This window comes from Lonchura striata, chromosome Z, assembly GCF_050655825.1.
Source record: "Lonchura striata isolate lonStrDom1 chromosome Z, ASM5065582v1, whole genome shotgun sequence".
In the NCBI taxonomy this organism is placed as follows: domain Eukaryota; kingdom Metazoa; phylum Chordata; class Aves; order Passeriformes; family Estrildidae; genus Lonchura; species Lonchura striata.
The window spans coordinates 21,598,594-21,610,694 of NC_140740.1; the positions used below are offsets into that span (position 1 = coordinate 21,598,594).

The 12,101-nt window shown below is 46.4% G+C and overlaps 1 pseudogene; it reads right to left on the minus strand.

The window, feature by feature from the left end:
* Window positions 1-5,040: 5,040 nt before the first annotated feature.
* LOC146763686 (uncharacterized) overlaps window positions 5,041-12,101 on the minus strand; it is a 32,417-nt pseudogene continuing 25,356 nt past the window's right edge.

The following is a 12,101-nucleotide window of genomic DNA, read 5'->3' on the forward strand; positions in this document are numbered from 1 at the left end:
TTTTACCCTACTTTCCACTGCAAATAATGGAGCAAACCCAGCTGCACCAAACCCCAAATTTCACACTTACAATTTTCATTTTCCTCTATTCAAGTCTTGAAGAAAACAAACTTTACTTGAGTGAGCTGGAGGCAGTGTCCTCCAAGATCATCCTTGAGTAGGACAATATTCCAGGGGAAGATTGGCAAAGCCAGAGTTTACTGATGCTCAGGAAGCTTTGCAAAACCTTCCACCTGCAGGGCTCTTGCACCCTCCTGAGCTCCTGGAGCCCTCACTCACCTCAGGCACAGTTTGCACAGGAAGGGGATGGTTCCGTTTGTGAGATGTGGGGACAGGAGGAGGGAAGACTTTGCAAACACTGTCACGAGGGCAGGGCTGTTTTCATGTATGGTGCCAAGTGGCAGTACAGAACCTTTGATTTCATGTCAGGTGCTGAAGGGCAAACATTCTCAGTGAAAAGGAGAGAGTGTCTCCACTCACAGAGCAAGGTAAGTAAAGGGGAAAGTTAAATCTGTATTTCATGGGAGGTGCTCAGTTTTTAACAAAGTATTTTTGCAGATGTGCCTAGGCAGCGGTGATTGAGAGCATTTTATCAGACTCACAGAGTATCCCCACGTCTGCTTTGCCACATTTGCTCTCTTTTTTCATTGTGAATGATTTCTGTTGCCAGGGTGGCTCCTGCTTGGAGTTCTACTCTCAGTGGAATCCTGGAGTTTCCTCAGCAGGCCTTTGCAGTGAGTTCTGAGCCAACGTGTGGCTCTGCTGCCATCCCAAATCTGCACTTCCCTTGCCCAGCCTGAGTGCAAGTCCTGGGCACGGCCAGAGATTTTCATGGCCAAAATCCTCCAGCATTTCCATCTGCTCATGGCTTTGGGCAGCACAAATCACAAAACACCCGGTGCAGCTGACAAATGGCATTTCCTGCAGATTGCTACAGCCACACTGCTGATCGACAAATGCACGAGAATCAATTTCAGTTGGAAATTGTCATTTATTACAAATTGCTACACCCATGCTGAGAATACAGAACTATACAAGTATTAATTTATGTTAAAAAAGGAATTTATTACATTAGCAAAACAATGCTATGTAAAAATATACAAATACCAACTTCAGTTAGCAAGCCTTAATTTATTGCCAACCTCTACAACAATTCACTGTACACAAAGATCAATTAGTTGTTTCACAACTTCATTTATTACATATTACCACGAGGGTAAAACCCATCTAGGAATACAAAAATGTGGTTGTCTTCTGTTTTGAAGTTTGTTCTTCTGTAGTAGGTTTTACATATTCCTTGTTACAAGTTTGCAATGGTGCATTCCATGTACCCCATTTGGCTTTGTAATGGTTCAGTCCTGAGTTGTTTACCCCAAATTTTTCCGCAAGTGGATGTCAATCCACCTGTCAATCTCCTTGTATCTCCTTTGTTCTCTTCTGGAGTGTTCCCTGTCCTTCATCCCTTCCTCGAAACAAGATTGGGGTGCAAGGTTTGCTCCTTCCCCTTGGTGGCTTCTATTGGATAGTCCTTACCCTGCAGCCCTCCCCTGATGCCTTCCTATTGGTAAGAGGTTGTGTCCTTCCTTAAATCCCGCTCTCATTAAAAGCAGCTTTTTGCCCTCAGTTATTGTCATTTGTCCCTGAATCCTCTGGGGAATAAAACTCCCTAGAATTCAAACAAGTGACTCCTCTTTATTCCTTTGCCTCGGTTTCTCGCACTGTGCTGCTGCTGTGTTACCCATGCCACAGCCGTCTGCTGCAGGGAGCTGCAAGTCCCCGGCAAGCACCACCACCCAGGAGATCTCAGTGGAGATCTGGGGGTGGCCACCCTCGTGACTGCACACAGGTCTCGAGGAGTGAGCTGGCTGGAGAACATCTTCCCTGTGACCCGCAGCACGTAGATACACTAAAATATCAATCTCTCTCTTTAAATAACCCTCTACCAAGAACTCAATAGATAGAATTACATAGCTAAACAACTGCATACATAATGAAAGTAATATATATATATAAAACCACCACAATATACAGAAATAAATATGGATTTTTAGATATATATGTACACATTTATTACATACATGTGCATATAAATACATATATAAATATAAAAACAAACACATAGAAATAAACCTATACAAATAGCAACACACATATGGAAATATCCAGGTAATTATCTGTGTTCCTGTGCAAGTCCAGACATCTTTAGGCAGAACTGCAAAGCAGAAGGATCCCAGCTGCCCCATCTCCAAAGCTTCTCCCTCGGTCTCTTCCTCCTGTGCAGAGCAGCTCTGCTGGACAGGGACGGCAGAAGGCACAGCTGGCAAGAAAAGGGAACACTGAGTGAGTACGGGGACCTTTCCCTTGGCAGCAGCTGCACTTCCATCGGGGAGGAGAAGATCTCAGAGCCTCCCCAGGAGGGCCAGAAGGAAAAAGCAGCCGAGCGGGCCAGGCCGTGGTGAGCGCAGCCGCGGCGGGCCTGTCCCGCAGCCCCGGCAGCCCGGCACAGCCGGCACAGCTCCCGGGCCCTGCCGGCACAGCTGCCTTGCCCAATGCAACTATGCACATTTATAAATACAGCTGCATCTATTAAAAATAAAACTATATACATCTACAACTACATGTGTAAATTTAACTGCACTGATCTCTAATTACAAATATATAGACATATAAATACAACTGTATAAATCTATAAATATAACTATATAGATAACTGATTATAATTTTACATATCTATATATGTAACTATAAACAGAGGGATTGCACCTTCCTGATGGTCACAGGCTCTCCCCTGTCTCTTCTGCCATGCAGGGCAGCCCTCCTACAGACGTTGATCAGATGACATCTGGGAAGAAAAGGGATGCTGAGTCAATATTGGCCCTTATGGATGTTTCCCTTGGGCAGCAATTGTCCTTCTACTGGGGGCTGTCAAAGATGGCCTGAAAGGCAGACTCTTACTTGGCAATTTGAAGCCTGCCCTTAAAGAACAGAGATCATTCCAAGTGTGTTTCAAAACATTGAAGTACCTTGATAAAGTCTCAGCACTCGCAGTGCAAAAGACACCCACAAGAGCTTGAAACACAGTCCCAGCCTTGTTTTTTTTTTCCCTGTGCTGACACAGAGACCTCAGTCCTTCCTGAAAAGACTGAAGCTGAAGGCTGCTGGGGGCTGAGTTATGAACCAAATTGGGACACCCAGCTTGGTGACAAATTCCCACAAGGTCGGGTTTATTCCCTGCTCACTTGCCACAGCAGAGGACTCAGTGTCAAAGCCCCTGCAGAAGGGCAGAGGGCAGGGCTCGGGCACGTTGTGCCTGTGCAGGATCTGAACTAAAGGCACCGGGGAGCACCAACCCTGCAGACAAGAACTCAGCTCTTCTCATCTCACCTTCCTGCCAGAGGCAGGCTCAGAGCAGCCATCTCACACCTCTCTAACCCAATGTGGGCTCTGTCCTTACCAAGCTCCTCGCACTCGTGGGAACTGTTCCTGCAGCTCTTGGTGCCAGATGAAGCTCCCTCTCCTGCAGCCTTGTCCACAGGCTCACCTCCTGAAGAATCAGGGGCAACACTAATATTGTTCTGAAAGGAAAAACAAAGAAAGGAACCGAAACATCACAAACTATTTTGTTGGAATCACATCAGGGATACAATAACTCTCCTTTTCCACTCCCAAAGGACATGGAGCACAGGAGGTGAAATGAATGGGCAAGGAGACCAGCTCCTTTTGAATGACTTTATTGAAGTGACCAGCTCTGGGTGGGGGCCCGAGGGGTCACGCACACCGCCACTGCTCCCTTTGGCGACGCAGAGGAGGAGGTAGTCGGTTTTGCCGTGCAGTAGAACTGGGGCTTCCGTCCTCACGGGTGTGCCTAGGAAGACACTCCTTGGCTCGTTGGTCAGTATCTTTACTCTGAGTTAGTTCTAGTTAAGTTATGGTGACGCTTCAAATGTTGTTGGTAGGGCTGGTAGGATAGAGGGACTCCTTGCCGATCGTCAGAGTTGGTTAGTTCAATTTTTAGGTTGGCTCGTTGTCTTGAGGGCGTTTTCTTGGAGGTTTTGGCACTGTTCTTAATTTGCATATCTCTGGAAGTGTTCTGGTCGCCATCTTGTGGACCAGCGGAGGCAATACCCGGTGGTCGCAACAGGGAGGACAGGTACAGTGAAGGGACACAACGTGGATGCATATAAGGGAGACATCAGTGGAGTTTTAACAATTAGCAACAGTTTAATTAACACATTTAACTTCAAATGCCTTAATTTAAATACCTAAGCTGTATTAGCTGATGAACTTATTCATAACAGGAGGGAACACTGCCCACACGGTTCACATGACAAGCCTTTTAAACTCAGGATTCAGGTGACCAAGGTGAAACTGAAGCTCTTACAAAATGACCTTTGATGAACGCAGAAAACCAGAAAACACCAAGTGAGGGCACGTGCCCTCATGCTCTGACCCTGGCTTATCCCACAAGCTGTGAGTAATCAGCCAGCAGAAAGCTAGGGGCTCTCCTTGCTGCCAGCAAGGGCAGAGCTCACTCCCAGCCCTGCCCAGGGCTGTGTGCTGCAAACCCACACACAGAGCACACATTTCTGGCTGAGGCTCACCACCCTTGCAACCGCTCAGACAACCAATCACAAGGTGGTTCTTCTTGGAGCCCTCTACTGCTGCCCCACGTGTATGATTCAGGCAAACATTTATGCACCTAGGGCATTTCCAGGATCACATTTCTGGGAGCAAAACTCTGTAAACTTGTGGGGTAGAAAAAAAAAATAACCCAAGAGACAGGAAAAGCCAGAAAACCAAGTAGTGTTTCTATTCCACTGAGGAAATGTACCTGCAAATTACCTTTGTGTTACAAAAAGAAAAACAGGCAAATTGGAGTTCAAAAGGTCTGGGCCTGTTTACTAAAGTACAGACAACTGAAGACGAGGCCCCTAGATAAGCCCAGGACCTCACCAACAAGCCAGAGTAACTGTGTAACACGGTATTTTTCCCAGGGACACAAAGTCCACAGGAAAAAGACCTGGGTGTTCAACACCCAGGGATCTTCATAGTCTCTTGAAGGGGACAGGATTGGTGCGTTCTTGATCCGGTTGAGGACTGGTCCTTCTTTTGGTCACTGATTGGTTCATACGGTGGTGCATTCCTGACCAATCATTCCAGAAGTTTGAGGCACCATTGGCTGGTCGGCTCTCCCAACCACAAGTTGAGTTGGTGACTTCACTCCTGGACACAGCCCTTCCCCTTCCTCTGGATTGACAGCTACACACACATAACTAACAATTCATATAGCTTCATAATTTATTAGATTAATTATAACAATTAATTACAGTACAACAATTCATTACACTAACAATTCATTTAAAACAATTAACTATCATTAATCCCGTCTACTAAAACAAATTCATTTATAACATTTGGACAGAAAAATATTCTCACTATGACCAGTTCCAGAATATTCGTCTCTTCCGCGATAGTCCGTCCATCAGAATCCTAAAGATTCTAAAGATGGTTCCCAGCCTGGAATGTTTCCTTTTATTATGGAATAAAATTCTTTTGAAAAGTGCTATGTGTGAGTTTACAGAAGACAAAAGACACCCCACTGGAGAATAAAATATCGGTAAATCCAAAAAATTCCACTTCCCACCTTGAGTCTGCCCTGCCTCAACCATAAATGTACTGCAGGCAATGGGTCAGTACATCAATAGAAAGAGACACCTTCTTTGGCCAACAGTGTAATAATCTGCAACAAGGCCTGTGCCAACACAGACACTCCAGGCAAGTCTGCAAAGAAGCCAGAGTTAAGAAAACAGGATTCCTAATCCAAGGACTGAATCTGTCAAGCAAAAAGACAGAGAGCTGCAGCTCCAGCCCAGCCCCACCCATGGCTCTGGAAGCGCCTGCAGGCACGGCAGGCCTCTCACAGCAGCAGCTGCTGCAGCCCAGCCCTGCTTTGCCTTGGCCTTCCCACCCAAAAGAGGCAGAGCCCACATCTCCACATCTGCTGCTGGAACAGAGGCACCTCTCGCATGCCCCTCCCTGCACGGGACACTTTGCCTTCAGTGGCAATTCTCCAAACACTCTTCTCTTCTTTCCATCAAACAAAGCCTCTCAGAACCTACGGAGCTTCCACTTCCTCACCACAAATGCCCCTGCAGGAGGGATTCTTCCCAGGAAAACTAGTACCCAAACCTGGCCAACACAAGCTTTCACTTTCATTCTTACTAAGGGAGGGAAACTTTTTAATTTCCTCTTCTTTTAGAAATCTTACTTTTTCAAGAATGATTAAATAACTAAATAATAAAAAATAAATTAAATTCAATTAAAGAAGCCTTTGCTTTTCAACCATGCAGCAACATTCCAATGCTGTCAGTCCCAACCCTTTGATTCCCATCCAGTGGGGTTACCTGAGCAGAGAGAGACCTTTCAGACAGGGATCTCCTGATCTCTGGCATAATTTTTATTTCTTCAAGGCCCAGATCCACTGGTCGTGATTCCTTTCCTCATGTGCATTCTGTTCTGAGCTGGAGGCCATCAATGCCACACAACCAGCACTGCCAGGTGGAGCATTGGTGGCTGAAGTGCCTGGAGTGGCTGCAAGAATCAAAACACATTGGTCAGGCTCCAGAATGTGGGGAAGGAGGTGACAAAATGGCATATGCCTCTACAAGTGCCTAATTATCCATAGACATAGATGGTGTGAAAGAGTGGTCTCTAAAATTAAAACCTTAGTCCAATACATGTCACCATAGACATCTAGAACATCTAGAAGCCAAACTAGAGGGAGAGAGGTTCCTTCTGCCCCATCTTCACAGCCTCTCCCTTGGCCACTTCATCCCATGCAGAGCTGTTCTTCTGCCGCGGTTCAGCACATGGGCTTGGGGGAAGCCAAAGCCTGCAGAATCCCTGCAGAGCTGCCATGGAGCTCTTGGCAAGCCCTGGCTGGCAGCAGCCCTTGCTGGCCCCTGCCAGCTCCTTGGGCTGACTTAGGGTGGTGTGGAGAGGCGGGCAGCAGAGCCTGGGTCATCCCTGCCTTGGCTTCTTGGCCTGCCAGAGCCTTCTGCATTTCACCAGTTGTCTTTGGTGTGTCCTCTTCTGCTTCCTTTCCAACTGGCATTCCCTGTCTTCTGACCAGGCCTTTTTCTGCTGTCTTTACCTTCTCTTTTTCTTTTCATGGGGGTAGCAGCCTTCAAGCCTGCCACCATTAAGTTGGATTAGAGAGGCAAAGCCAGGAGCTATGAGCTAAGTCCTTTCTTGTCCTGGCTAAGTCCCTTCTTGTTGGAACCAATGTGAGTTCCTTTTATCTTGTTGATGCAGAAAGTCTTAGCAGGACTTTGGCCATGACAGGGACTCTGTGGAGCTCTGGTGGGTGTTTGGAGGCAAAGCTGGAGGTGCCTAAAGCAGAAATTCTGGAGGTGAGACATGGCATGAGACAGTCTGGAGGATGAACGAATTGCCAAATCACCACCTTAGCACTGCTGAGAAGATGCAGCTTTTCATCAGCCCCTCTCACACACTACAGCTGCCCCCAAAGGGACTGGAAGGAGCTGGCATGAGCAGGGGTCTGAGCAGAAGGCCTCTGAAGGGGGCAGCTCCCCCACTGCTGCTTTAATTTGCAAGTATTTTGTAAATTCATGAAACACATGCCTAAGGCATTGGGCAAGCAACCTGTGGAGTTTTCAATAGCATGTGTCAGTGTGGAGGGAGAAAGGCAGGGAGAGAGAAAAGGCAGGCAGGAAAAAAGGCTGCAGAGCTACGCTGTCAGGAGGAGGCACAGTAGTTCCTTGGCTTCATATAAAACAGCCCACCTCTCTGGCTTGCATTGTGCCAGGCTTTTGCAGCTGCCATATTTCTGCTCTTTGGGCCTCCAGTACCATGGCCTCTCTGCCATCTTCTTGCTGGACATCTGCAGAGAGGTGGGGTGCATCGGGATTGCTTCTTGCCTGGGGCTCCTCCTCTGCTCTTCTTGCAGGGCTTCCCGTCCCGTCTCTGGAAAGCAAAGTCATGCAGCAAAGCGACTTCTTGGAATACAAGGACACTGAAAGACAACCCAGAGGGGAGCCCTACACTGCTTGTCTTCTTGATGCTGAGATTTCTGTGACCCTGAGTCCCAGGCTTGGACAAGCCTCTGTTCCTGCTCATACCTGTGGATGTATCCATGGGCACTGGGGTCTCCTCCAGACCAGCCACTTCCTCAGCAATGATGTCATCCATGTTCTCAACCAAAAAGGCCACCAGCAGCTTCACTTGCATACAGGTAGGCCTTGGTCTGATCCCAGGTGCTGACAGTGTGCCAAGCAGCCCTTGCCATCCCTGCAAGGGCCTGAGCCTTTTCCCTGAACCTTTTCTGCTGCACAGAGGGCTGTGGCTGTGGGGGAGCTCCTGAATGGCCTTGGCTGGAGAGAGGGGACAGCCAGGCACAGGAACCTCTGGGCAGCCAAGCAGGGGCCAGGGAGGCTGCAGCTGGCTCCTTGTTGTTGGCTTCTCCTTGAACCTTCTTGTTCTCAGCCAGCATAGCTTGGAGCTCCAGCTGCTCTTCCTGGGGTGTGGTCAGCATGTTTGGCCCCAGACAGATGGCCAGGTTGCTGCAGGTTGTTCTGCTGGTGGCCACGTGCTGGCCAATGTGTCTCAGCAGTGAGAGCTGCCTGAGGAGGAGCAGGTTCACTGCTGGCAGTTTCTTGGCCACCTTGAGGGAACAGGAAGGCAGTGTCCATCAGCAGGCCCATGCTGACCACAGCTACCCTAGAGCTGGCCCCAGGCAGGGGACAGCCTGCAGCTGCTGCACAGCTTTGCAGGTGCTCTCAGCCAGCAGTCAGGACTCCTGTGCTCCTGTGGGAAGGATGCATTGCTTCTCTGTTTTCCTCCAAGCTCTCACAAGGGAAGGCTTCCCGTGCATTGCTGCAAAATTTCACTGCCAGCCAGCAAGAGTGAGCTGTGTGAAAATTGCCTCTTCAGGACAGCATCCTTTTCCAGGTGAGTGCCAGGTTTCCAGCAGCGCCTGCTGCAGAGCTGGAAGCTGCTGCCCACACTTCCCCTTCCAGATGAGAGATCTTGTCCTCCTTGCTGGCCATCTGCATTGCAGCCATCCAGTCCTCACAGAGGTTGATGACAAGGGGCTCGGAGGGGATGCTTTGCAGGAAGTCCTGCAAGGCCAAGGGCTGCTGGTGAGCCTTGGTCTTTTCAATGTAAATTATTTTATTATTCTATCTTATCATCCTGCAATGAGAAATATTAAGTGTCTGAAAAACTACCAGTTCATGGCATTGGTACTTCTTGCCCTGGTGCCTTGTTCAAAGCCTGCATGCACAAGTCCAGTGTGTTTTGTGAATACAGCCACAATTCTGCACATTATTTTAACACCTGTTTCACAGCAAACATTTCTGTGTGATAGAAGACATTTCTGTTTGAAAACAGAATGTTCTGTGCAAACGTCCTGTGATCCTGTGCTGTGAATCTACACTCCATTGACTTTTCCCCTGTGGGCTGCAGCTTCTGCAGCTCTCTCCCTACTGAATATGTTGGCAGATGGGCATTTGATTTAACTGGCTTCCTTGTGTTTGCAGCAAGAGGAATACCCGCAGCTGGAAGCCCAGGTCCAGTATCTATTACTTGGACAGTCATGTAAGAGAAGGGGCATGCCAGGAGAGCCTGTGTGAGGTGTGAAGTTGTGTATGATACAGGATTAGAAACCGTTCACTAATTAGTGGAGTAAAGTAACATTTCACTAGCACAGCTAGGACAGCCACAGAGAAGGGAACTTTTATGCATCATACTTTTATGAATCTGGATTTTTATTCTGTAATAGTCAGTCTCACTTATATGTGTTAAGACAGAAGGACAGTCAGTACTGGCCAATGAAACTGGTGCTAGAGAAAAATGTCCCTTTTAACTTTTTATTTCAGATGAACTGATTGTCAGCAGTTTTCCCAGGGAGCATCCCATAAACTTTCTGCAGAGCATGATACTGGTTTACAGTCTTCTTCCAGGGAATAAGGAAAATTATCTGGCAATCCTTGACAAATCAGGATCAGGCCTTTTTGTTTGGTGGAACTTACAGATACGTCCTCTCCAACATTTTCGATTTGCTGTCTCTTCCTTATATTGCTAAAAAAACCCTAAGTTGTGGTTTAGATTAGGTCTTCCATGAACTTCTGACAAAATAATATTCACTGAGGATACGAGAACCCAGAAAACAGATGACATATCTCCTGCTGGTCTGGTGGGGCAAGAGCCTTCTGGTGTCTCAATCTATTTGTGTTAACTACTTCCAACATGCTGACTTCCAACTGCTGATTGCCAACAAAGGCAATCCCATTAAGGAACTGATACCAAATAGCTTGAAGGGGAGCTGCCAATATTTTGTCAGCATTACCAGAGATTTTGCCATCCTTTACAGTCTTCAAAGGGCAGATGAAAATTTTTCTTCTTCTGTTGTGGTTATTGCAATGCCAATGACCATGACAGTAGCAAGATCAGCTACCTGGAAGGAGGCTGTAGCCAAGTAGGGCTCAACCTCTTCTCCCAGGCAGTGACAGGTCAAGAGCACATGGCCTCAAGCTGCACCTGCAGAGGTTCAGGTTGGATGTCAGGAAGAATTTCTTCCTTGAAAGGGTTGTCAAACATTGGAATGGGCTGCCCAGGGGAGTAGTGGAGTCATCTGTGGAAATGTTCAAGTTGTTATAAACAATGTTCTAGTTGCTTTAAACAACTGGAAGTGGAAATTAATGCTGTGGTTTAGTTGCCAAGGTGGTGATCAGTCAAAGGTTGGACTCAATGATTCTGGAGGTCTTTTCCAGACTTAAAGATTCTCTGGTTTTCTAATTCTCTGATTCCAGAAAAAGATTTCCCTCTGTCTGGACTATCAACACCTAATCCACAGAATCATTGGAAGTTATTTTCAGCTTGGATAATATCCCTATGCATGTGGGGTGTGTGCTCTCACTCACACTGAGCATGGAATTTGTTTCCATTCCTTGTGCATTCCTACAGAGGCATGAAATCCAGAGTGCATTTGAGCCCTTTTTGATTCCAACAATCCATTTTATATTCTGAAATTGCTAATTCATTTCCTCAATACACCTTCCCTGTCACATCCTATTTGCTTTACTGCTACCGGTGCTGTTCTCTCAAGTGATGAATCTTTCTCTGCTGCCCAGGAAGTTATAATCAATTCTAGAACCCCAAACAGGGAATTAAATTGCCGTGACTTCAGTAAGCCCTCTTAGCTGCCTATGGCATTAGTTCTCTTCACCAGATCAAAGCTGTGGTGCTTCAGAATGCTCTCATGGAGGACAGAGGTGAAGTGGTAGAAGTATTGCTTTTGTGAGGTGCTGTGGTTTTGTCCTTCCATGTTTATGTTTGTTTGTGTGCATGAGCAATGGTAGCAGAACAACTCTGGGAACTTGTTTCCATGTGGACATTCTGGTGCTGCACTGGACTATCAACTATCTGCTCATTTGGTCCTGTCTGATTTGAAACTTGCACATAAAATACCACTTTTTAATTTTATGCTAAGTTAGTGTAAGTATTTTCCTTTTGTTTCTTAAATTACATTTTTAGTAGAATAAAAGTATTATTGACCAAACAATATGTTCTGAGGAACACAGAAATAATTTGCAAATGGAATCCTAGATCAGTTAAAGAAAACCTGTTAGACAAGTAGCTACCTGAATAGACAAAATTAAGTCAGAAATTATTTTGAGTTGCATGTTGAGTTGGGCCTTAGTGACAGGTTCTCCACACACAGAGTTCAGTTGAGTTCTGGTTGCTTTCATTTTGCCAAATTTTGGGGAGGGTATGGACAAACACCTATGAATTGGGAAAACAAAGTGGATTTAAGTATTTCAGTAATGCAGACCTCTACCATCTGTAAAATTTTCCTGTAGTGCCTCTACATATTAGCACAAATATTTGTGTCCACAAGTCTAATCACTGTTTTACTGCTTTCCTGAAATACTGCCTTTTTCCTAAAGTGTTGCTCATTTCCCAAAATACTTCTCTTGCTTCAGAATAATACACATCTGAGATGTTGCTCTTCATACTTCATCCTTTTAGAACTAGACATTGGATCTCTGTCTTCATTGTATATGCAGCTAATATAAGTA